The sequence below is a fragment of the Ranitomeya imitator genome, chromosome 1, assembly GCF_032444005.1.
Source record: "Ranitomeya imitator isolate aRanImi1 chromosome 1, aRanImi1.pri, whole genome shotgun sequence".
Classification (NCBI taxonomy): domain Eukaryota; kingdom Metazoa; phylum Chordata; class Amphibia; order Anura; family Dendrobatidae; genus Ranitomeya; species Ranitomeya imitator.
In genome coordinates this window covers 156,025,996-156,053,398 of record NC_091282.1, presented here as the reverse complement: position 1 = coordinate 156,053,398, position 27,403 = coordinate 156,025,996, and the positions used below count along the sequence as shown (strand labels likewise).

Sequence of the window (27,403 nt, the reverse complement as noted above, 5' to 3'; positions counted from 1 at the left end):
ACTTAGGGATAAGACAGAGAGTAAAGGGATCAGATAACCAAGAAGGACAGGGCAGTACAATGCAGGATACAGTCAGGGGACAAACCGGGTCATACACAGCAAAAGCTCACATGCACAGAGGCACAACGATTACGGATGAGTAACCTGGGTCAGCAACCACAAGCCGAGTATACGGAAGTATCACCGACACCAAACCCAGGAACTACCAACAATAAATAGCCACCCCAGAACCAAAGAGAAAAAGAAGCAACACGGCACTCGTACTAATAATCAGTATAGGTGCTCAAGTAGGGAATCCAGCTCAGGAATCCAAAATCAGAAGTTTTTTCTGCTTCCAGAACCAAAAGAGAGGCAGACTAGAATTAACCCCGACCTGACCAGGATGGAGGCGGAACCATCCTGTCAGCGTCACGACAGTGGCCTTCTTATTAAGTGATAATTTTTATGGTCTTTACCAATGGATCTTTGCTCATACTGTAGGGTGATAGTGCAGCCCCAAGACACCTCCAGAAAATGGTGTGAGCACTGCTCCATTGTAAAGACCATAAAGACAATTTGCACCAAATAAAAAGGTCTATATGTCTAGAACCATGTGGTGGTATTATAAAAATAAAATATAAAATAAATGAATAGAGCAAAACCTGACGATTTTTCTTTTGACAGGTCCTCTTTAAACCTTTCTTTTATACCTTTTGCCATTTATGATTCACTTCTGATTTTAACTTAAAAAAAAATAATAATAATAATGAACTACACCACATGGTTTTATGGTCTATACCTTACTGACAGGTAAATTACATGTCCTTTATATATCATTGCTCCGATTCATCATTTACATTTTTTAAGTCACTTTCCTTTTTTCACTTGTGGTACTAGTTACCATTTTTGGCACCAAAGTCTTCAAAATGGCTCCCTCGTTTCATGAATTTGGCAAAAAATATCTGTTTCAAATAGTCTTTAGGACGTTTCAGCACAAAAAGTCACATTTACCGAAAATTGAGCCAAAATGCTTGAAAGTAGGTACTGGAGTGCAGTTGTGTCAAATTTTGCGACTTTTTAAACATTTGCAATTCATGAATAAGGCATAAACATCTGTGCTGGAGCAGATCTTATTCCAGTTTAAAAGTTTCTGGGATTCATTTTTTACGGCCAGTGAGGACCAAGAAAATGCACAGACGTGTGATTTCCAAGATATTCCATAAAAACAATGAAGATCACATTTATTTAGTATCTTCATGAATATGGGCGTACCGTGCATAAATGTAGGCATCGCAAATACCAAAATACATAACTGCATATTAAGTAAGGACACTTACTACTTAGTCACCACTCTCAGCAATTCTTTGCTTCAGTGAGTTCTCGTGAGAATATGAGATTTTGGCATGCCTGAAGACATTAAATCCTCCCTTACGCTAACAATCTGGAATCGCTAATCTCCTCCCAAAATGCAGAAAACAATAAAAAATAGAGAGGAGGCATCGGAACAAGAGTAGAGATGCGTCCATTGTACCGGACTGAAACTTATGTGAGTATACTGAAAGGTCTTTTTTTGTGCTATTCAGAGGGGATTGGGGACTCACATATAGACTACTAGAATGCTGTAAAATGGTGGTGGCCATAGTTTATACTGGGAAAACCTGCTTAGTAGGAAATGTATTACTTTAAAAAAAAAAAATGAAGTCACATAGATGCTCTTCACTGCCCGATCCATAATGATAACTCTGCAAATAATGACTGGTAAAATACAGATTATTTAGTAAGGAAACATAAGTGGTAAAGTTCCCGACTGGCAGACGACAGCCAATATTTAACACAAGCGCTCCGGCAAATGCTCCGAACAGACTGTTGAATGGCAGGCTGCTTCTCAATGCTGTTTGAAACATCGGTGATTGGTTTAGCAGTATGGGAATCTATGTTCTACTCGGTCTGTGACAAAGTAAAACGTCTCTGAAGTGTTACTGTATGCAATCTCTATGTGTCAGAAAGAAGGAAAGGCAGATCATTTTCCAGGAGGGAGGGGATGCGTTCTGCCTCTTATTCCCCTTCTATTGGCACAGCCATGAATAGAGCAGTATTCTCCAATCCACCTTTCAGTCTCGGCACCATTGTTTCCGATGAAACCGTTTTCTGCCGTGATAAACTATTTCAGAATGATATCTCCCTGTTTATTTAGTGTCGCCGTTGCCCTAGATATGACAGCGTGAACAGATCCACTAGAAAAAAAAAAATGAAATCTTGGGAAAAAAAAGATGCGCAGAGAGGAGGAAATAAAAAAAAAAAGAAAGACATTAGATGATGGCGGTTCTTATTCCCTGCTGTTACTGGGCTGTGAATGGCTGGATAGATTGCAACCGGGGCTTCAAAGCATTTAGGCTTTATTTACTACACAATAAATACAAAAACGTTTTGCCAAGTGCCAGAGATGAGAGCTGTTATTGAATCTGTGCGCCGAGGCAGGCGAGAGGGAGGGTTTTTTCGCTATCTGAGTATTCCCTTCACTTGTAAGGAAAGTAGATCGTGTAGCCCCTGTGACCTACTTCTAGATGAGAAGGGGGATTTGTAATGTAAAATAATGGTATCCATCTACTACAGTAGCCCCTTCATCTTTCAGTCATGTAACCTACTGTGTCCTAATGACGCTGACCTGGAAAACACAAGTGTTACTCATTACAGATGCTATCCTGATGTCATCGGGGATTTTATTATTCATGTTAATGTCAAGAACAGTGAAGTAGCCAAAGAAAATACATTTATATTGATCTGGCGGTGGAATAGGCACTGCCAGCTTGTTTGCGCATTGCTGAATAATTTACATATTCTTTCTTTTTTTATCTCTTTTTTTTTTCCCTAAGAAAACATATTTCAGTCAAGACGTCTGTGATTGAAAATACAGATATTGACAAGATATTCATATGCTGCACTGACAGCAAACCAACACAGCCTTTCACACCTACAGCAAAATACATTCAATCGCTATTACTTCCCAGTACATGAAATGTTATCTTTAATCAAGGAACTAAATAAAAAGAAAGTTTGTATCAGGCAAGCTGCGAGTACAGAGTCTTCGTCCACTTTGAAGACCAGTCATTCTTATAGCAGACCAATTGATCTCTCGGTGTGATGTGAATGTGAACATAATTGAAGTCGGATTATTTAACTACTGTGATAAATCTACAAAGAAAGGACTGATGGTACAAAGCTTCGACGTAGAAGCCTCTGTATCAAAGGCAAGGGACATAAAACAATATTGCACATATTTATATTGTGAGTTTTGACAAAGTAGATGATCTAAAAAGGTAGACGAGGCTGACGGTGAATGAGACTGTGCTATTGATTTGGAAATAATTCTTTGTAAAGAGAACCAGAGGTTTTCATGACACTGGCAAAGAGATGGTTCAGAGTTGACACGTAATTCCCGAATTTACAGGCTGAAATAGCTGAGAAGAAATACAGCATATGGTCTGTTATTTGGCACAGATTATGTTGGCTTTCCCCGTGTCAGATATTTGGTTTGCTAAAGAAATGCAGGTACATTTAAAATATTATTAAAGGTAATCTATCAGTCGGATCAGCCCTCCAGTCCTGAGCCGTCTATATATAAGCGTGTAGGTCATAAGAAGCTTAATAAAATGATACCTTGATATCTGTGAACAAATGTCTTATTCCAGAGAAATCCTTCTTTTTCTTAATATATAAATAAGCTGTTAAGATCTATTGGCCGGACGTAGATCTCCTGAGAATCTGCTTCCAAAGGTTATTTTAAATGAAAGGGGGAGTTACCAGTGTGAGACATGTAATGGCTGACAGTCTGTCTCCTTTCTTATGAAATAAGCTCTAGAGGCAGATTCTCAGGGAGATCTTTGTCCTGCCCATAGATTTTAACAATTCATTAACTGATAAAGAAAAATGTGGAATTCTCTGACATCAGATCACAGATATTAAGGTAGAAAATGTAATAAAATTATATGTCCTGCATATCCATATGGACAACATAAGAGTGTTGATCCTACTGACAGATTTAGAAGGAACTGTAGTCTAATTCAGGCTGTTTGAGCCACAGGCAGCATGAATCAGTCACTTGCTGCATTATTGCAGCTTTGAATGATTTACTCTGATATGCTGTGAAATTTAAGAGAAAACATAATTAGAAAAAAAAAATAGTTATGGACTATGCACCTTAGATGACTAGTCCAAGGCAGTTCCCCGCAGCTACTTCCTGTCCCGCTCCCGTAAATTGGTAATGTTCTTAGTATATGCACAAAGAGCGAGTGACCTGTCAGTCATGGGGAGAACAGGTAGACGCCGCTGGGGGCCTGGTGTGGCTACTCCTTTCTACTCAAGTGAATGATGATGGACTGCAATACCAGGAATAGCCTAAAAGTAGACTTGATTTATACTCAAATCCTTCTAATTATAATGAGTTGATACCAGGTACGGACTAGGGCTGAAATTCAGCCCTGGCATTTGAAATCACACAGGCCCGTGCCATCCCCATTGCCAAGCACCAGATTGGATATATTACTAATATGACCATGGATGGAAGAAAACAAGATTTACTACAAGAACAGTATTTCTAATGATACCCTTAGCCTGCTGGGGTAAGTGACGGAGTCAGCGACTTTGTGCTCCTTCACAACTCTTAACAGTATGGGTGTCTTGAGAACACCAATACTTTTAACAATGTAGCAGACAGGCCGGCCCATGACTAGACAGGCCCTTCTGGCATTTGCCAGACTTGCCAGATGGCCAGTCTGGCCCTGGATGATAGTATAGGTGTAGGCTCTACTCCACAGAGCTGAAAAAAAAGACAACCCATCAGGAGGTTTTTGCTCCCCAAAGCGCTCTCACTATAGGATATCTCTCTTTCTGCAGTCTCTTAACATGCTTTTAGGAGTTCCAGTGATGTGTCCTTTTGCTAGAAATACATTTTAATTTCCCTTTACACGACCTGCTAATTGTGTCTTTCCAGTGTAGACGGTCAAGTCAAGCTTACATTCTCCCTATATGGCTTGATTGATGTCTATGACAAAAAGGCTTGCAATGCCTTTCCTTGTCCTCAGGGACATTAATCAAGTCATATAAAACATAAAGGCAAAAAACTCTCAGTGGCCATAGTAAGAACTAGAGCATTTTATTTATTTTATATATCAATTATAGTAGAAAACTGACTTCAATATTCTGCACTTTTCAGATGATACATTTCTTTTTAGCAGAAAACAAAGGAAACAGTTAATGATATATTCTAATTGTCCCTATGTTCCCTGTTTACTATAATTTATAACATAAAATATATATTTCACAATATACATTAGATTTTTTGTTGTGCCAAATATGTTGAGGTCTGTATAAATTTAATGCACTCATTATATTATCCACTTAAAGTCTTTGGTGCAAATTACACCCAGTTCCACTTTTATTTTCAACGTAGACTGTTTCACTCATGAATATCAGTATGTAAATGTTATTGGATTATCTAAGTGAGGCTTTCTCCTTGCAGTTATAGATATTAAGGCTCATTATGTATCTTTATTTTCACTGGACTCTCCGCTGTGCATATGCACTGAAACAATTCAAGATTATAGATTCACCCAATCACTCATCCCTGAGTGACACTGCAGAGTGGCGTTCAATGGTGCCAGATGGTGCTCAGTGGTGCCAATGTAACCCTTCTGCCAATGGCCAGGGGGTTACACTAATAAAGATGATTTGAATTCATGGTAATTTACTGTCGAGTGTGTTCGAGGCTTGCCAGCCTCTGTGCCCTTGGTAACATCCATTCACATCCTATTATGGAATGGTCGCTCCAAATTTTCTACAATACCAGAGGACACAATTTCCAAAACCGAGCAGAATGAATTTCTTTTTCATATTTCAATTTTTGGCAACTGTGTTCAGACTCTTCTTTCATTATTTTCATTCCAGGCTGATAATAAGTTTACAGGTCTTTCTGTTTAGATGAATACATTGCCATTTTACGCGAGCTGTGGTGGAAGAAGCTGTTGTGTACACTCATACAGTATCGCTACAAGTATAGATGTCTCTCCTCTTTTAATGAAATCTCAATTATTTTCTTTATTCAGGTGCGCAAGGTTTATGTCACCTTGTGAGGGAGATGTTCCCTCACCAGACAAACATCTGCATCTATAATGTTTTCTCCAGTTACTAATTCTGTGAATCGTTTATAGAAGAGCATAGTTCTCTCACACTGCTGGGAAATTTATCATTGTCTCCCCAAAACTGTAATAGATTGACGATGCTCAATTTTGTCATCTTGTTAGGGTATGTGTCCACGTTCAGGATTGCATCAGGATTTGATCAGGATTTTTCATCAGTATCTGTAAGCCAAAACCAGGAGTGGGTGATAAATGCAAAAGTGGTGCATATGTTTCTATTATACTTTCCCTCTGATTGTTCCACTCCTGGTTTTGGCTTACAAATACTGATGAAAAATCCTGACCAAATCCTGATGCAATCCTGAACGTGGACACATACCCTAACTCTCCACAAGGAGAAACAGTACCCCTTATAACCCTTGTTAGAAGCCTCTTACCCAACCAAATCACATTTCCCACTTTGCACTGATAAATGGTAAATATCCCGAAACACTTGTTGGCAAATGGAGTTTTTGGTTTGACTGCTTATCTTAAGTAGTTTGGCAAGGCCCTTTTAAAGGGTCGATATTAACTTTTAGGCTGGGGTCACACTAGTGTATAAAAAAATTGGTCCAAAGTTGATCCTGAAAATTAGGACGAGTGTCATGGTAGTGTTATGTAAGTACAATACAATTTTTCTCACCAAGCATCCCTATGACATGCGTATACAATCTGTATGCAATGCATTTTTAGCATCATCTTTTACATACTGTAATTTTCTATGTAACTTAAAGCTAGTTTAGAAAACTAATAAAGTAATTTTATATAAAGATATAGATAGATAGATGATATAAAGATATTAAATAATAGATAGAATAGAGAAATGATATAGATAGAACAGATAGGATGGCTAGCTAGCTAGCTAGATAGATAGATAGATAGATAGATAGATAGATAGATAGATAGATATCCTGTAGATATATAATGTCACAAGCCAGCTACATATAATAAACTTTAACCATTTAGTGCCCTTAATGTGTAACCTATTAAATAAATGAATAATAATTAAAAAAAATGATGTGGGGCCTCCCTATTTTTAATAACCAGCAAGGTAAAGCAGACAGCTATGGGCTTATATTTTCAGGCTGGGAATGTCCCTGGTTATTGTGCTCTTCCCAGGCTAAAAATCCAGCCCACAGCCTCCCCAGAATTGGAGCATCACAGGTGCACCAATTCTGGCTCTTCGGCCCTGCTCTTCCAGATTGCCCTTGTGGTGTGTCAATTGGGGTAATGGTTTATGAGGTTGATGTCAGCTTTGTAATGTCAGCTGGCATTAATCCCAGGGGTTAGTAATGGAGAGGTGTCTATCAGACCCTCCCATTACTAACCGAGTAACTTAAAAGAAAAAAAAACACACACACAAAAATGTTATTTTAGAAAGCACTCCCTCACATCTCGTTCACCAATTTATTTAAAAAAAAACATGAAAATCCGACGAAGTCCCCCGAATCCGAAGTAGTCCAAAAATGTGAACCCAAAATACATAAATAGAGGTAAAGAAATAAAAAACAAGAAACACGCCCTCATTCACCAATTTATTAAATAAAATCCCTTCAGCTCTGATGTAATCCATGGCGTTCCCACAATGTCCAGCAATCAGTACTGCAACTTATGGTGCGTTGTTCTGAGAATTCTGGCACTTTGCCTGGCTCTTCCCAATTACCCTGGTGCGGTGGTAATCAGGGTAATGGTAGTTGGGGTTGATGACAGCTGTAATTTGTCAAAAGTCACAGCTGCTATCAAGCTCTGGGGTTAGTAATGGATTGATGTCTATCAGCCACCCCCATTACTAACCCAGTAATCAAAAATAAAAACACAGATGCAGAGTAGATTACTTTATTTGAATAAAGACTCCCCATCCTATCCCTCAGTCACCAATTTATTAAAAAAAATAAACAAACCTATGCAGGTCCGCCATAATCCAACGAATCCAATGTAGTTCAAAAATGGATACCTGAAAAACATAAGACAGAAATAAAATCAAGAGACAGTCCCTCGTTCACCAATTTGTTACCAATATTGTTCCCATGATGATCCGTCATAGTCCATGTTCCCTTGAATCTGTCTCTGGAACTGTGAAAAGCAGTAAGACAGCAATGCTCATCAGAGAAGCTGCGCAGCAGCAGCCATCGGCACTGATGAGTCACTACCTGGCGCCTTTGACAATTCAAAGCTGTCATCAACCTCCACTACCATTACTCTAATTCCCACCGCACCAGGGCAATCAGGAAGAGCCATGTAAAGCACCAGATTTCACGCATTGAATGTTTCGCCAATTTTGGATTTGCTGTGGGTTGGTATTTTGGGGATGGGAATAGCCAAATAACCAGAGACCTTCCCAGCCTGATAACATAAGCCCACAGCTGTTTGCTTTACCTTTGCTGGTTATCAAAAGTAGGGGAGACCCCATGTATTTTTTAAAAATTATCTATTTAATGGGTTAAATAAAGCCAAACACTCTTTAGTGCCACATGACTGGCAGTAAAGGGGGCAAGTTTATTATATGTAGGGGGCCTGTGACATTATATATCTACAGGACATCTATTCTATCGTCTATCTATTCTGAGGGTTCGGGCTGTAACGTTACTGTTCTTGGCTGATGAAATTTCAGGACTCCTTTGAGATGTGTGAGTAGAAATTGGTTAGCATACGTATAGTCCCCATTCAAGCAGCTGCTTAAAAAATAACTGTTCGTTCACACAAAAGTTAGATACGCAAAAGATTTTCTTTCCAAATGGATGTGTTAAACTAGCTGCATTATAGATCAGATCTCAAATCTCAGTCACAGAGAAAATCTGCATCGTAAATTGAGTGGCGCTGTGGATTGCTCATCTGTATTTCTGTATCCGTATTGGACATCCTGATGTAAAAATGAGAACCATTGGCTCTTCTTGGAGTTTCATATTGGCATGGCTTCAGTGTGTGGTCCCAGGATGTCTTAGATTACAAAGAACTTAACGAATTGAATAAAAAATTGTAAGTTTCGTAACCAGCCCCTTTATCTTCTTCACCTGTCAAAACGCACCCTGCTACATCTGTATAAAGCACTAACAATGTGCAGCCCCACTCACAGGATCCATTGCCGACTTTGGCTCTCACTACGACTTTGGCTCTCACTATGTAACCCCAATATCTTAAACTTATATCCTGCCAGTTTTGTGAGTAAAGTAGGGCGTCTACAGAAACCCACGTGAATATGTGAAAATTTTCTATTATAAATTGCTGTATTTTCCATCATAAAATATTGCATGTTACACCTGTATCATCTCTTGCAATCACTGAAACCTGGCTTGGATTACATTCATATGTTCATCTACAGGGCCACCATTGAGCTCAGATGAAGGCATAATGACAGATCTGATTCTCTTGGTTTGAAAGTCATTGGCAGAAATATAAAGAGAAAGAGATGATGGTGTGGGGGAGATCAGAGAATCACCATACTGGTCCAATGAGGAATGAAGCAGCTGTGACTCCATTGACATGCCCCTGAAGACATTTGTTCTTTCCCATCTGTCATCCTGTCCTTCTCTTCATAGTATGAAACCAGGAGCACACACTATATGTTATGGCTTGTACCGCTCAAATGTATTATTTCAGTTACATATCTCTCATATCACTAACAACGATGTAAAATAGCGCTGTACACTGACCGCCATATGCTCCTCATTAGCACTCAATATGTCAGTGCTTCTGTATCTGTTGCACAAATGAATTTTCTCAATTGTCTTGCATAAACCTAGATATCAGAAGGACATAATTTTTGTGAGAGGGAATGGTGCATTTTTCCCAGAGACTCCACCAACCCATCGTCACCATGTGCGGGAAGTATCTGGTAAACTAGATGGTGGCCCGATTCTAACGCATCGGGTATTCTAGAATATGTATGTATGTATCTACGTCACGCTTAGCACAGCCACGTAGTATATAGCACAGCCACGTAGTATATAGCAGCCACATAGTATATAGTAGCCACATGGTATATAGCACAGCCCACGTAACACAGACAGCCACTTAGTATATAGCACAGCCACATAGTATATAGAACATCCACGTAGTATATAGCACAGCACACATAATATATAGTACAGCCCACGCAGTATATAGCACAGGCCACATAGTATGTAACACAGCCCACGCAGTATATAACACTGCCCACGCAGTATATAACACAGCCCACTTTGTTACATGGGCTGTGCTATATACCAAGACAGCCATGTAGTATATAGCACAGCCACGTAGTATATAGCAACCACATAGTATATAGCAGCCACATAGTATATAGCAGCCACATAGTATATAGCAGCCACATAGTATATAGCACAGCTCAGGTAACACAGACAGCCACGTAGTATATAGCACAGCCACATAATATATAGCAGCCACGTAGTATATAGCACAGCCCACGTAGTATATAACACAGCCCACGCAGTATATAACACAGCCCACGCAGTATATAACACAGCCCACACAGTATATAGCAGTGTGGGCACCATATCCCTGTTAAAAAAAATTTAAAATATAAAATAGTTATATACTCACCTTCCGGCATCCAGCGAAGCTGTGCCGATGCGCGCGTTGCTGTCGCCAGCTTCCGTTCCCAGTGATGCATTTCGAAATTACCCAGATGACTTAGCGGTCTCGCATATACCACCATTTATTATTGGGTGGTATATGCTACACTGTATACTATATAGTATGCTATATTCCATACTATACTTAGGCATGCAATGGATAGAAGTGTTTTTTAAGCACTACATGACATTTTATTTGTTCCCTGTACAACGTTTTTTTTTATTACATTTGGCACTATTAACTTGATAACTTTTATTTCTTTTATTGTCTGATTCTCTCATGACAAAATCAAGAGGTTGCATCCACATGCCACCAAAATAATAAATATGTCTAAATTGTGTTCCCATACCGAACTGCAGAGAGCCAAAACTCTTGAACTGCCCTACATACGAAATTAATTATAGATGATTGCAGCTAAACTCTACAAATGTAGCAATAATGACCATTGGCAGGGAAAAATCCATTGATTGGAAACAATCCTTTCATCAGCATAATAAAAATGCACATATTATCATCTTTAATGCTCATTATTAGCCATATTGCTCAAATTACCTTTGACTCTATAGCTAAAGATCAATGACAATTACTTTGAATTATGGCTCTTAGTTGGCTATCAGATTGGCTACAATTGAAGGCTTAGCCTATTAACTATGGCACATAACTATGCTGTAATCTGGTATAGCTTAATGACGACCATTGCATGGCCTCCAAATCTTGACTATGTTGTACCTTCTATTCCATTTGTAACATATCTTGCCCGTAGATACATATCCTATAGTTGTCCTTTCCAGAATTGCTTTTAGGGGTATTAAACATGTTTATTTACATAGATAAATAATGCCAAACTCGTACATCAAAAGGGAGTACCCAACAAAAGAACCATAGCCAACGAGTGCCATCTACTTGGAATTTTTTATTATTATTATTCATTATTATATCGCCATTTATTCCATAGCGCTTTACATGTCAATAAGAAGTATTTCCCTTTTCAATTAATTTTCTGGAAATGTACTGTATGGAACACCCAATGCCTCCTGTTTAGAGTCTAGTATGGGCATTGCCTCACTGGTCTTTCTTTAATCTACCAAAATTAATGGGAATCTGTCAGCAGGTTTTTGCTATGTAATATGAAGACAGCAGGAGACGTGTTCTGAAACACAGATTTCAATGTTGTGTCACTTATTAGGCTGTGTGCTGTTGTTTACTTACAATGAAGGCTATATCACCTGGAGTTTATTACTGATGGACTTAAGGTACCTTCACACTGAGCGACTTTAGAACGATAACGATAGCGATCCGTGACGTTGCAGCATCCTGGATAGCGATATCGTTGTGTTTGACACTCAGCAGCGATCTGGATCCTGCTGTGAGATCGCTGGTCGGAGCTAGAAGGCCAGAACTTTATTTTGTCGCTGGATCACCCGCTGACATCGCTGAATCGGCGTGTGTGACGCCGATTCAGCGATGTCTTCACTTGTAACCAGGGTGAACATCGGGTTACTGAGCGCAGGGCCGCGCTTAGTAACCCGATATTTACCCTGGTTACCATTGTAAATGTAAAAAAAACCAAACACTACATACTTACATTCCGGTGTCTGTCGCGTCCCCAGTCTTCAGCTTCCCTGCACTGTGTCAGCGCCGGCCGGCCGTAAAGCAGAGCACAGTGGTGACGTCACCGCTCTGCTTTACGGCCGGCGCTTACACAGTGCAGAGAGGCTGAAGGCGGGGGACGCCTAGTTTACGTCCCAGTAAACTAAGTGATATATAGTTGGATTCATAGTCTCCGTTACTACATTAAGCTTCTCATAATACTTTAGAAAAACGGAGTTCCATACATAGAATATTAAAAATTGGTATACTTTATTACAAATATCAAAAGATTACATATAAATAACAGAATTGTAACAAACAAAAAAAGACAAAAACCCTAGTAAGGGAAAATGCTGCATCCCTAGCACAGAAATCGGATCCTAGTAAATCCCAGACATGGTAATAATATGGTACTACATAACTGATCAAGACCTTTGCAATATTGATATGCCTAACATAAGTATGAGGCAATATCTAATCCCTATGAGAGCATGTATACCCCAAGTGTTGTCAAAGTCACAAAAACTACATGTGGGGAAACAAAAGTACAAGATAGTAGGATTAAGTGTAAAATTCCTTACCCATGCTGGGAAGTAGTAAAGTGCCGGGATGCGAGTGTAAACCTCCCTGACGCGCGTTTCGCGTAGGCTTTATCACAAGAAGGGAATGTGGTGGGCAAACGATATGCTGGCGCTCTTATAGTGGCATCCATTATGCGGTATGCCTACAATGCGCGTGCGCGTCACCGCCACTGCCGGAAACAGTGTCTCCGCCCCCCGGCATTCATCAGGAGCGCACGTCTAGGGAAAATCCCCTTGTGACGTCAGTGGACATGCGCGCCTGAATGCATGAAGCCGGAAAGCCGGGACTCCCCCAGTGGACAGAGCGCGCACGCGCAAGACATCAACCGCCATATTGGATACTGGCACAGGCAAGGGAAAGCGCAGGACAGACATCCCTCTGTATGATGCGGTATGTGTAATCCATAACAGCGGCAATTGCTAGGCAAGTATGTGCAATTGTGTGAATGATGTTAGTGAGTCACATCAACAAAGGTACAGCCCCAAAAAGAGCCGATAAATGTAAGTATAAAGAGACTGCCCATATATCCAATAGGACAATGTGTGGTGAAAGTGTGCAAATTGCAAATGCAATGGCTAAAAATAATGAAAGGACAACCCCAAAAGGGGCAATAAATATAATTATAAATGAATTGCCCATAATTTGATAAGGCAAAATAAAATGACAATGTGCTGGAGCAGCAATTACATACGGGTGTACCATGGTGCAAAATAAATAAAGAAAGTATACAATGTATCACATATACAGATAATATGAAAAAAACACAATTAGTGCTGGTACAAAATACGACTTATTAATGTAAATCCATAATAAAGTGTCGCTGTGCATAAACGCCATCCACGCCGAACCAACATACAAGGGATGTATGAATGCACTGTCCTCATAGATAAAGTACATTATCCTCCGATTAATGGATATAAATTCCTTGCCACAGTGTTTGGAAGCCACCAAGAGACAAAAAAGAACAAGGCCGCATATCAAAGGCTCAACCTAAGGGTATAAATGCAACAAATGAATAAAGAGAAAACAAACACATAAAAAAACATAACCCATAAAATACAATGATAGATCCACCAGGATAATTCGAAACTGCACAGGCTCGGGCACATGGGGACAAGAGCAGTTATAAGAATGAAGCGAAACTCAATTTTTCATTGAGTCCCGCAGGGGCCATGGAATTCAGAGTCACAATCCAGCGACACTCTGTTTGTGCCAATAATCGCTTTAAATTGCCTCCTCTACTACCACAATGTACCTGGTCAATTCCCAAGATCCGTAGGCCTCTAGGGTCACATGCATGTAACATGCGAAAATGTTTTGGGAGAGTCTTCAGGCTGCCAATGTCCTCCACCTCCTTCGCGTTGGCAATATCCCTTACGTGCTCCCTTACACGCACACGGAGCTGACGTGATGTAAGTCCTACGTATCTCTTGGAGCAAGGACATGTGGCCATATAAATAACATATGTACTGGTACAGCTTATGTGATGTCGAATCTGAAATCTTTTCGTGTCATTTGATGCCGAAAAGTGGGTGCCCCTGATCAAGTTCTTTTCCTTGCAAGCAAGGCAATCACCACACGGATAACATCCCCAACTTGGGCCCCTATTATTCGGATTTCTTGTGATAAAGCCTACGCGAAACGCGCGTCAGGGAGGTTTACACTCGCATCCCGGCACTTTACTACTTCCCAGCATGGGTAAGGAATTTTACACTTAATCTTACTATCTTGTACTTTTGTTTCCCCACATGTAGTTTTTGTGACTTTGACAACACTTGGGGTATACACGCTCTCATAGGGATTAGATATTGCCTCATACTTATGTTAGGCATATCAATATTGCAAAGGTCTTGATCAGTTATGTAGTACCATATTATTACCATGTCTGGGATTTACTAGGATCCGATTTCTGTGCTAGGGATGCAGCATTTTCCCTTACTAGGGTTTTTGTCTTTTTTTGTTTGTTACAATTCTGTTATTTATATGTAATCTTTTGATATTTGTAATAAAGTATACCAATTTTTAATATTCTATGTATGGAACTCCGTTTTTCTAAAGTATTATAAGTATTTGGAGTATACATTTAATATCCAGTTACTTCATGGGTGTGTATAATAGGCCAATTAGGCATTACCCTTTGACATATGGGACCCATGTCTTTCTTGTGAGTTTGAGTTCATTATTAAGCTTCTCATAGATGAGGTAGAAAAACCCCGGTGACAGATTCCCTTTAACCCCTTAGCGACCGCCGATACGCCTTTTAACGGCGGCCGCTAAGGGTACTTAAACCACAGCGCCGTTAATTAACGGCGCTGTGGAAAAAGTAAATAGCGCCCCCCAGAGGCCGATTTTCTCCGGGGTCTCAGCTGCTGGGGGTAGCCGAGACCCCAGAGAACATGATTCGGGGGGGTTTTAACCCACCCCGCATTTGCGATCGCCGATAATTAACCGTTTACCGGCGATCGCAAAAAAAAAAAAAAAAACGCGATCTCTTTTTAATTTCTCTGTCCTCCGATGTGATCGCACATCGGAGGACAGAGAAAAGGGGTCCCAGGTGGCCCCCCAATACTCACCTAGCTCCCCCGATGCTCCTCGTGTCTCCCGGTGGGCGCCGCCATCTTCAAAATGGCGGGCGCATGCGCAGTGCGCCCGCCGGCCGGCACCGGGAGAATCTTTGGGGTCTCGGCTGCCGGGGGTAGCCGACACCCCAAAGAGCATGATCGGGGTCGGTTTTACCGACCCCTGTTTTGCGATCGCCGGTAATTAACTGTTTACCGGCGACCGCAAAAAAAAAAAAAAAAAAGTAAAGTGTAATGCTCTGTCCTCTGATGTGATCGCACATTAGAGGACAGAGAAATAGGGGGATTCGGGGACCCTACAATACTCACCTGTGTCCCTGGATCCTCTTGCTGCTCCTCCTGGCCGCCGCCATCTGTCTCCATCTGCCGGCCGGCAGGAGAACAGCAGTTGGGGCTAAAATTAGGGTTAGGGTTAGGGGTAGGGTTAGGGGTAGGGTTACGGTTAGGGGTAGGGTTAGGGTTAGGGTTAGGGGTAGGGTTAGGGGTAGGGGTAGGGGTAGGGGTAGGGTTAGGTTAGGGGTAGGGGTAGGGGTAGGGTTAAGGGTAGGGTTAGGGGTAGGGTTAGGGCTAGGGTTAGGGCTAGGGTTGGGGCTAAATTTAGGGTTAGGGTTGGGGCTAAATTTAGGGTTAGGGTTGGGGCTAAATTTAGGGTTAGGCTTCTTTCACACTTACGTCGGTACGGGGCTGTCGCAATGCGTCAGCCCGCCATACCGACGCACGTTGTGAAAATTGTGCACAACGTGGGCAGCAGCTGTAGTTTTTCAACGCATCCGCTGCCCAATCTATGTCCTGGGGAGGAGGGGGCGGAGTTACGGCCACGCATGCGCGGTCAGAAATGGCGGATGCGACGTACAAAAAAACGTTTCATTGAACGTTTTTTTGTGCCGATGCTCCGCCAAAACAACTGATCCAGTGCACGACGGACGCGACGTGTGGCCATCCGTCACGATCCGTCGGCAATACAAGTCTATGGGCAAAAAACGCATCCTGCGGGCACATTTGCAGGATCCGTTTCTTGTCCAAAACAACGGATTGCGATGGAATGCCAAACGACGCAAGTGTGAAAGTAGCCTTAGGGCTAGGGTTAGGGTTGGGGCTAAAGTTAGGGCTAGGGTTGGGGCTAAAGTTAGGGTTAGAGCTGGGATTAGGGTTAGGGTTTGGATTAGGGTTGGTATTAGGGTTAGGGTTGGCATTAGGGTTACGCTTGGGATTAGGGTTAGGTTTGGGATTAGGGTTAAGGTTAGGGTTGTGATTAGGGGTGTATTGGGATTAGGGTTAGGTTTGAGGTTAGGGTTGAGATTAGGATTAGGGGTGTGTTGGATTTAGGGTTTTGATTAGGGTTATGGTTAGGGTTGACATTAGGGTTGTTTTGGGGTAAGGGTTGTGATTATGGTTAGGGTTAGTGATTAGGATTATGGATCAGGTTGGGATTAGGGTTAGGGGTGTGTTGGGGTTAGGGTTGGAGCTAGAATTTGGGGGTTTCCACTGTTTAGGTACATCAGGGGGTCTCCAAACACGACAGCCAATTTTGCGCTCAAAAAGTCAAATGGTGCTCCCTCCCTTCTGAGCTCTGCCGTGCGCCCAAACAGTGGGTTACCCCCACATATGGGGCATCAGCGTACTCGGGATAAATTGGACAACAACTTCTGGGGTCCAATTTCTCTTGTTACCCTTGTGAAAATAAAAACTTGGGGGCTATAATATCTTTTTTGTGGAAAAAAAAAATATTTTTTATTTTCACGACTCTGCATTCTAAACTTCTGTGAAGCACTTGGGCATTCAAAGTTCTCACCACACATCTAGATAAGTTCCTTGGGGGGTCTAGTTTCCAAAATGGGGTCACTTGTGGGGGGTTACTACAGTTTAGGTATATCAGGGGCTCTGCAATCGCAACATAATGCCCACAGACCATTCTATTAAAGTCTGCATTCCAAAAAGGCGCTCCTTCCCTTCCGAGCTCTGCCATGCGCCCAAACAGTGGTTTACCCCCACATATGGCGCATCAGCGTACTCGGGATAAATTGCACAACAACTATTGCAGTCCAATTTCTCCTGTTACCCTTGTGAAAATAAAAACTTGGGGGCTACAATATCTTTTTTGTGGAAAAAAAAATATTTTTTATTTTCACGACTCTGCATTCTAAACGTCTGTGAAGCACTTGGGCATTCAAAGTTCTTACCACACATCTAGATAAGTTCCTTGGGGGGTCTAGTTTCCAAAATGGGGTCACTTGTGGGGGGTTACTACAGTTTAGGTACATCAGGGGCTCTGCAATCACAACATAATACCCGCAGACCATTCTATCAAAGTCTGCATTCCAAAACGGCGCTCCTTCCTTCCGAGCTCTGCCGTGCGCCCAAACAGTGGTTTACCCCCACATATGGGGTACCAGCATACTCAGGACAAATTGGACAACAACTTTTGGGGTCCAATTTCTCTTGTTACCCTTGTGAAAATAAAAACTTGGGGGCTAAAAAATCTTTTTTGTGGAAAAAAAAATATTTTTTATTTTCACGGCTCTGCATTATAAACTTCTGTGAAGCACTTGGGCATTCAAGGTTCTCACCACACATCTAGATAAGTTCCATGGGGGGTCTAGTTTCCAAAATGGGGTCACTTGTGGGGGATTTCTACTGTTTAGGCACATCAGGGGCTCTCCAAACGCGACATGGCGTCCGATCTCAATTCCAGCCAATTCTACATTGAAAAAGTAAAACGGCACTCTTTCTCTTCCAAGCTCTGCGGTGCGCCCAAACAGTGGTTTATCTCCACATATTGGGTATCGACGTACTCAGGAGAAATTGCACAACAACTATAGTGGTCTAATTTCTCCTGTTACCCTTGTGAAAATAAAAATTTGTGGGCAAAAAGATCATTTTTGTGTAAACAAAAGCGATTTTTTATTTTCACGGCTCTACGTTATAAACTTCTGTGAAGCACTTGGGGGTTCAAAGTGCTCACCACACATCTACATAAGTTCCTTAAGGGGTCTAGTTTCCAAAATGGTGTCACTTGTGGGGGTTTCCACTGTTTAGGCACATCAGGGGCTCTCTAAACGTGACATGGCGTCCGATCTCAATTCCAGCCAATTCTGCATTGAAAAAGTCAAACGGCGCTCCTTCACTTCTAAGTTCTGCGGTGCGCCCAAAAAGTGGTTTACCCCCACATATCGGGTATTGGCGTATTCAGGAGAAATTGCATAACAAAATTTATGGTTACATTTCTGTTTTTACACTTGTGAAAATAAAAAAAATGGTTCTGAATTAAGATGTTTGCAAAAAAAAGTTAAATGTTCATTTTTTCCTTCCACATTGTTTCAGTACCTGTGAAGCACGTAAAGGGTTAATAAACTTCTTGAATGTGGTTTTGAGAACCTTGAGGGGTGTAGTTTTTAGAATGGTGTCACACTTCATTATTTTCTATCATATAGACCCCTCAAAATGACTTCAAATGTGATGTGGTCCCTAAAAAAAAATGGTGTTGTAAAAATGAGAAATTGCTGGTCAACTTTTAACCCTTATAACTCCCTACCCAAAAAAAATTTTGTTTCCAAAATTGTGCTGATGTAAAGTAGACATGTGGGAAATGTTATTTATTAACTATTTTTTGTGACATATCTCTCTGATTTAAGGGCATAAAAATACAAAGTTTGAAAATTGCAAAATTTTAAAAATTTTCGCCATATTTCCGTTTTTTTCATAAATAATCGCAAGTAATATCGAAGAAATATTACCACTAACATGAAGTACAATATGTCACGAAAAAACAATCTCAGAATCAGCGGGATCCGTTGAAGCGTTCCAGAGTTATAACCTCATAAAGTGACAGTGGTCAGAATTGCAAAAATTGGCCTGGTCATTAAGTACCAAATTGGCTCTGTCACTAAGGGGTTAATTATTCTCCAGATCTACTCTCCATCAACAATGAACATGTGCAAATCCACTCGTAATTGATAACAAGTTATTGTGAAATGTAAGTAATTGATTCTAAAGTCAAGTGTAACCAATATTTGCTTCTGCTGGACCTTTAGGATTCATTGTGTCAGAGCCTGAGATCATCAAATGATTTTCTGGTAATCTAATCTGCCAAATATGGGGTTATAGAAAACAATAAATACATTCTTTATGGTTACACTGATTTCATGGCACCTTAGAATCTAATTTCTTGAAATCAGTAGATACTGAGTAAAATTTGTTTTTTACTTTTCCAGTCAGATTTCACTTTCCAGTTTCCTTGTATAGATCATTGGTAGTAGTTATTTCCTTTGTTACATTGGGGAAGTTGTCCTTGTCTGGTCCGGATCTCTATGGATTTCATACATGGAGGTAGACTGCACACGTTAGTGGCCAAACATGGATATTTTCTTTTTATCACAAATACTCTGCATTAATGAAAAATGTCCAGCACCGTGTACATGTACAGTACAGACCACAAGTTTCGACACACCTTCTCATTTAAAGATTTTTCTGTATTTTCATGACTATGAAAATTGTACAATGTACAAAACAAAGTTGCACTCTATCGTGCCAAAGCATGTCGAATATGAAATACATGAAATATGAATAGCAAAATGGCTTTTTGAACATTAGGAAAAATATTTGAGACGCTTTGCACAGAACTTGGCCAAATAGTGTGAGCCCATCAACCATCGTCAAGGTGGCCTCATTAATCTGATGGGTCCCTCACCTCCCGGTCCAAATGTGAACACTTACCAAAGGCTAATGTCTGTATGCTTGGGTGAATATGGACACCTCTCTCAGCAAAGCCTACATATGGGTTGGCCGGAACCAAGTGTGATTAGATGTAATTAAAAACCTCATGGTGATGGGAGGAGTGCTCAGTCAGTAAGCTAACATAGAAATGACATAAAAACGACTGGCACATCCAAACTAGTGTGAATAGGTGCATACCAGGAGCAGCTACCTCCATATACAATATGCAAGAAAAGGTTGCATTCTATCGTGCCAAAGCATGTCGAATATGAAATACATGAAATATGAATAGCAAAATTGCTATGTACATTCACACTGAAGGCATCAAAACTATGAACTAACACATGTGGAATTATATACCTAAAGTGTGAAACAACTGAAATTATGTCTTATATTCTAGGTTCTTCAAAGTAGCCACCTTTTTCTTTGATGACTGCTTTGCACACTCTTGGAATTCTCTTAATGAGCTTCAAGAGGTAGTCACCTGGAATGGTCTTCCAACAATCTTGAAGGAGTTCCCAGATATGCTTAGCACTTGTTGGCCCTTTTGCCTTCACTCTGCAGTCCAGCTCACCCCAAACCATCTCGATTGGGTTCAGGTCTGGTGACTGTGGAGGCCAGGTCATCTGGCGTAGCACCCAATCACTCGCCTTCTTGGTCAAATAGCCCTTACAGAGTCTGGAGGTGTGTTTGGGGTCATTGTCCTATTGAAAAATAAATGATGGTCCAACTAAACGCAAACCAGATAGAATAGCATGCCGCTGCAAGATGCTGTGGTAGCCATGCTGGTTCAGTATGCTTTCAATTTTGAATAAATCTCTAACAGTGTCACCAGCAAAGCACCCCCACACCATCACACCTCCTCCTCCATGCTTCACAGTGGGAACCAGGCATGTAGAATCCATCCGTTCACTTTTTCTGCGTCGTACAAAGACACAGTGGTTGGAACCAAAGATCTCAAATTTGGACTCCTCATACCAAAGCACAGATTTCCAGTGGTCTAATGTCCATTCCTTGTGTTCTTTAGCCCAAACAAGTCTCTTCTGCTTGTTGCCTGTCCTTAGCAGTAGTTTCCTAGCAGCTATTTTACCATGAAGGCCTGCTGCACAAAGTCTCCTCTTAACAGTTGTTGTAGAGATGTGTCTGCTGCTAGAACTCTGTGTGGCATTGACCTTGTCTCTAATCTGAGCTGCTGTTAACCTGCAATTTCTGAGGCTGGTGACTCGTATAAACTTATCCTCAGAAGCAGAGGTGACTCTTGGTCTTCCTTTCCTGGGGCGGTCCTCATGTGAGCCAGTTTCTTTGTAGCGCTTCATGGTTTTTGCCACTGCACTTTCAATTTTTCAGACTGACTGACCTTCATTTCTTAAAGTAATGATGGCCACTCCTTTTTCTTTACTTAGCTGCTTTTTTCTTGCCATAATACAAATTCTATCAGTCTATTCAGTAGGACTATCAGCTGTGTATCCACCAGACTTCTGCACAACACAACTGATGGTCCCAACCCCATTTATAAGGCAAGAAATCCCTCTTATTAAACCTGACAGGGCACATCTGTGAAGTGAAAACCATTCCCGATGACTACCTCTTGAAGCTCATCAAGAGAATGCCAAGAGTGTGCAAAGCAGTCATCAAAGCAAAAGGTGGCTACTTTGAAGAACCTAGAATATAAGACATTATTTAGTTGTTTCCCACTTTTTTGTTAAGTATATAATTCCACATGTGTTAATTCATAGTTTTGATGCCTTCAGTGTGAATGTACAATTTTCATAGTCATGAAAATACAGAAAAATCTTTAAATGAGAAGGTGTGTCCAAACTTTTGGTCTGTACTGTACATTTAGCCACAAGGACTTTAAACATTATATTAGTTTTATCTGTTTTATAAAACTATAGTTTGATGGAAATCACAGTAGAACTTAATTAGCCGTACAAAGAGATAGTCAGGCGTCAGATCTCACCGGTTCTCTGATGTGAGATGATGGCGATAGCTGGAAACTTATCACATGGACGGAGTACATTCTCACTGCGCTTTTGTGACTAGTCCCAAGTAATATGAAATGAAATGTCAGAATCAAAAACTTTCAAGTGGAAAGAAAACCTCCAAGAGTATTTTTGTCTTCACAAATCGTGTGCACTGACCTCTTATCTATGTGCGCTTGTCTATGGTAATAATGACTTCAAACAATCTAAGTACCAGGGGGCGAGCAGGGGCATGAGGACAAATCTTTGACGATGCCGGGATTTGTGAGAATATAAAGCCTAATTGTCGCTCACCTTTTAAGTTTACAAGTATCCTGCAGAACCTAATAATAAAAAAGCTCTCCTGTTCAGAATACACGTTTGTTGCAGCTATAACTGACAGCAGGGTTTAACTGAAGGATGACCCCTTTATTTCAAGCCTGCGCCGGCTGTGTTAAATTATTGGAAGAGATTTTTAAATCTGCAAATCAAACAGCTCCCCTTATTCTTTTGAGCAGTCCAGCTCAGACTCCTCAGACGCTATATCATATAACCTCGGAGCACTTGGCTGCTGTACAGCTGCTGGGTTCCTTTTGGAGGCACCTGTGCGGTGCTAATTCATCGATCCAGACAATATTAATGTTCAGTGCACAACAGAACTGCAGGTTTTCGGATTAAACATTACTTTGGTACATCATTTATATCTTCTGTGGATTTTTAGAGGTTGGAAATAAAGATTTTCTAAAGGTCAAATCAGTGCATTCACACATTTATACATGTATATACTGTACTGTATGTATATATATATATATATATATATATATATATATAGTACTGTGCTTCAGAAGGAGAATGCTTTCAAAAATAGAAGTGATAAAGGAAATTGTCAGGTCCCCCATGCCCTCCAACCCTGCACCATTCACTTATGTATCAGTAAATTCCCTGCCTAACCATCACTGTATAATATTTTAGGTAAAAATTAGGTTTAAGAAAGCATTTATCATGTCCCCGTTTTTTATGCTAACTGGGGCTTTGACTAGTTGATGAGGCATTAGTTGCGACAGACTAGTCAACCCTCTTTCCATGTTATAGAACCAAAAACACATGGGCTACTTGCACAGTGAACAAGTCTGTAGAAACCTGTTCACACCACCAAGAAACTTGAAGACACAAAAAGAGCACAGCAAGGTCAAAAATACTCTGTTGTAAAGAAGTCACAGTAAATGAGCAAGTGCCAGTCAAAAAATGAAAAAAATACAGGGTATTTAGTTAATACGTTTTTTAGCAGCTTAATATACATTTTTTTTGCAAAAAAACGTATTAACTAAATACCCTGTATTTTTTTCATTTTTTGACTGGCACTTGCTCATTTACTCTGACTTCTTTACAACAGAGTATTTTTGACCTTGCTGTGCTCTTTTTGTGTCTTCTCTTTCCATGTTAGCACACCGCTGTGGGCGTGATAACATAATTTGCAGAAGGTGTCTTCATCGCCAGCCACTGCAAATCTCACGCAAGCGAGCCACTCATTTTGGCGGCATCACTGCATCTCTGAAGCCGGGTGTACGCTTCCCAGCTTCATAGGCGTACTTCTTCTGGTCAAGATGGCTTCTGGTAATGCGCAATGCAGGCTTTTAAAGGCTGAGAACTGTACACCCAGCGTCTGAGGCGGACAGCGCATGGCCTGAAGTTCAGAAGGTGGCTTTCAGTTATGCGCAGTGCACCTCTGAAGGCAGGAGCGTACACCTGACTGCAGTGATGCTGCTGAAATGTGCGATTGCATGCGCAAGATTTACAGTGATTGGCGATGAGGACAACTCCTGCAAATTATGTTATGATAACATGGAAAGAGGGCTTCCTAGTCAGGGGCAACTAACACCTCATCGACTAGTTAAAGCCCCAATTAGCATAGAAAACGGGGACAATATAAATTATTTTTTAAATTTAATTTTTACCTTAAAAAGTTTTACATGGATGGTTAGGCAAAGAGTTTACGGTTACAATAGTGAATGGTGCTGGTTTGGAAGGCATGGGGGACCTGACAGGTTCCATTTAATAGGTTTTTTTAATTCACAAAATGCAAAGTGAATGAACAAAATAAAAATCAAATCAATATTTGGTGTGACCTCTGCCTTCAGACAGCATCAAAGCATCAATTCTTCCAGGTACACTTACACGCAACTTTGGAAGGAACTTGGCGGAAAGGTTGCTCCAAACATCTTGGAGAACAAACCACTTATCTTCTCTGGATTGGGCTTGTGTTGTATCTTTATGTAATACCACACAGGCTTGATGATGTTGACATCAGGGCTCTGTGGAAGTCATATCATCACTCCCAGGACTCCTTTGTCTTCTCTATGCTGAAGATACTTCATAAAGGGAATCCGTCAGTAGGTTTTTGCTATATTATCTGAGATCACCAAATGTAGAAATACAATCCCTGATTACTGAGGTGTGTCACTTGCTCGGCTTTTTGTTGCTGTCTCAATGCAATCAGAGTTTTATAAGCAGGATATTATCACTACAGGACAACTGGTCTCATGCCTCCAAGTCCAACCACACCACCAGCTGTGTTTCACAGCCAGTATCTGCACATTATAGAGAGGGCTAAGCTCCTAAGAATGATCAGGTTACCATATCATGCTGTTCTCAGATGTGGTAGCAAAAACCTGGTGACAGATTTTCTTTACAGCACCACAACCAATTTATTTTCCAGATTATTGTAATGATGGCATAATCTAGAAATGTATGAGATTAGGAAAACCTTGTTAAGCAGGGGTGGGGTACCTAAGTCCCGAGGCCCGTTTATGGCCTGCGATGACCTTTAGATTCCGCAGTGCCTGGGCTAGCAGCCGTGTTTTGACAGCCACCAGCCCTTTAGTTTAATCTTGCTCTGTGAGCACGTGCATGCAGGGTTCACTAATGAATGCTGAGGCTCTTGCAATATAACATACGATCCTGACACCAGTGCCAACATCAGGACGTACTTTGTGGGCTGGGCGGTGTTAGCACGCGATAAGTACGGCCCCCGAGGTATGGTGCGAAAAAGGTTCCTCACCCCTGCTGTAAGGTAAAAATCCATTCTAGAAGACTAGTGCCCAGCATGTGGCACATGCCAGCTTCTTTTAGCAGCTGGTCCATTAGTCCAAGTTATTTTCTACATTTAATTCAATATATAGTATATAGTGCATATATATTTACTCGTTTGGGAGTATACACAGTAGTGTATGAATATTAAAACAGGCAAAACCTCATGATGTTGAATACTTGAATCCACTAACCTCCATACTGTAGAAAATAAACACTATAAAGCCAAAATAATAAATAAGAAAAAGCTTTGAAGCTTTGGGAGTGTGGGCCGCGTTCCCACCAGAACTAAACTAGAACAAACAAAAGAGTTTGAGAACATTGCCTCTTCTCGAATCCTATTTAGAAGATTAGTGTGATCTCATAAAGCTTTTAGACTTGTTTTTTTTCCCTTGTATCATTTGATGTGTCAGAAAGGGTGGCGTCAGAGGTTATCACACTGAGCCAAGACATCTTAATTAACGTCTCTGTCGCTAGTTGCAGAGGTTTCTGCCACAAGGTGGCCCTTGAACATTACAACACACTTTAATCTGACAATAACGGCTTCATCTTCTCTTGTATCTGTCTTGTTATCGACGGATAACAGCAAGACAGAAACGAACCAGACAGCAGCCATCGAATTAAAAAAATATTACTGTTAATTGATAGCAATGCCCGCTGTTCCTAATTGTAACTAATAACCCAAGAGTAAATGATTGGGGTAAGGGACATGGGGGCACAAGTGCATGACTTCAGATAACTGTATAAAGAACGTAAATATAAATAAACCGTTAAGATCCCTTAGGCCAGCCTAAATGCCAATTTAGTTATATATCTAATGTATGTTCTCTAATACAACATATTTGTCCCTATTACTGCACCTGCGGTGTGGCCTGGTAATAATGCGCCTCTTTGTGCCCCATATAGTAATAATGCCCACCGCTGTGCCACTTACACAGTAAAATTTCACATTTTTATCCACTTAATAGTAAAATTGCGCCCCTAGTGTGCCCCTTTGATGTTAACTGTTCCCTGAGAGACACTACAGTATAATAATGCCTCTTAAGTGCCCACTTAACATTTAATATTGCCCCTTAAGCTCCCCTGAAAAGTTATAATGTCATAAAATCATCAGAGTGTCCCCTAAGCAATTAATAATGCCCTGAGTTCTCTCCATATGTATAATGCCCCCCTGAACCCTCCACAAAAAAAAATGTTAGAAATTTTTTTACAAATCATATACTGTAAATCAGCGTATCGGCATCATCGTGCCAACTAGGCTAACATTCTGATGTTTTGTGCATATTTCTGCCGTGCTGTAGCCCACAGGCCTAAAGCAACATGTGACCTACGGAATGTAAAGTGAAAGGACAGGGAGTCCATGGATCGTTGCTCTACTGAAGGGTTTAATTGTATCGGCATGCTATGCACGTCATTACTTTACACGTCACGCAAGCACTGCTGCACATCAGCAGCCACAGTGCTCACGTGACATAAAAAATATCACTAAATTGTGGGAGAATACAGAGCTCGAAGTTGAGGAGTGCTGCCCATCTGAGACCTAAGTATACTTTTTTACTTTGTTAAGCACGCTAGGAACATTTAAAAGGGGTTGTTTAGTCTGGACACTCCCTTTAAACTGTGTCAAAATTTAGGTATAAAATATCACCCTAAAGCAATGATCAGTAACCTTTGGTATTCTAGCTGTTTTTCAACTACAATTCCAAAATTCTCTACATGTTCTTTCTGCCTTGTCTAAGTTTGACCCTTTCACAACCTATGATGTATAGGTACATCATAGCTAGTGTCTCAGCATTTGGCCGGGATCACACATGCAAGAAACACGTCCGTGTCTCGCATGTGAAATCCCTCCTCTGACGCCGGCACTCCAGAGCGGAGCGTGCGGCTCCATGTGTTGCTATGCGGCCGCACGCTCCGCTCTGGAGTGGTGGTGCCAGAGCTTGGATTTCACATGCGAGACACAGACGTGTTTCTCGCATGTGTGATCCCGGCCTTTGATGAAGGCTCCGGTTCTGGAGCCGCATCTTTTCAAGCACATGACAGCTGTTTTGATTAGTTGTCATGTGCCCCTAACAGTCGCAGGTGGAATCGATCCACACGCGGCTGTTACCATGTTCATTAACATAGTAACATAGTTAGTAAGGCCGAAAAAAGACATTTGTCCATC

General features: G+C 41.0%; 1 protein-coding gene across 3 annotated transcripts in view; it reads left to right on the top strand.

The window, feature by feature from the left end:
• MCTP1 (multiple C2 and transmembrane domain containing 1) overlaps positions 1 to 27,403 on the top strand; it is a 1,531,547-nt gene that overhangs the window by 1,458,420 nt on the left and 45,724 nt on the right. The window lies entirely within an intron of this gene.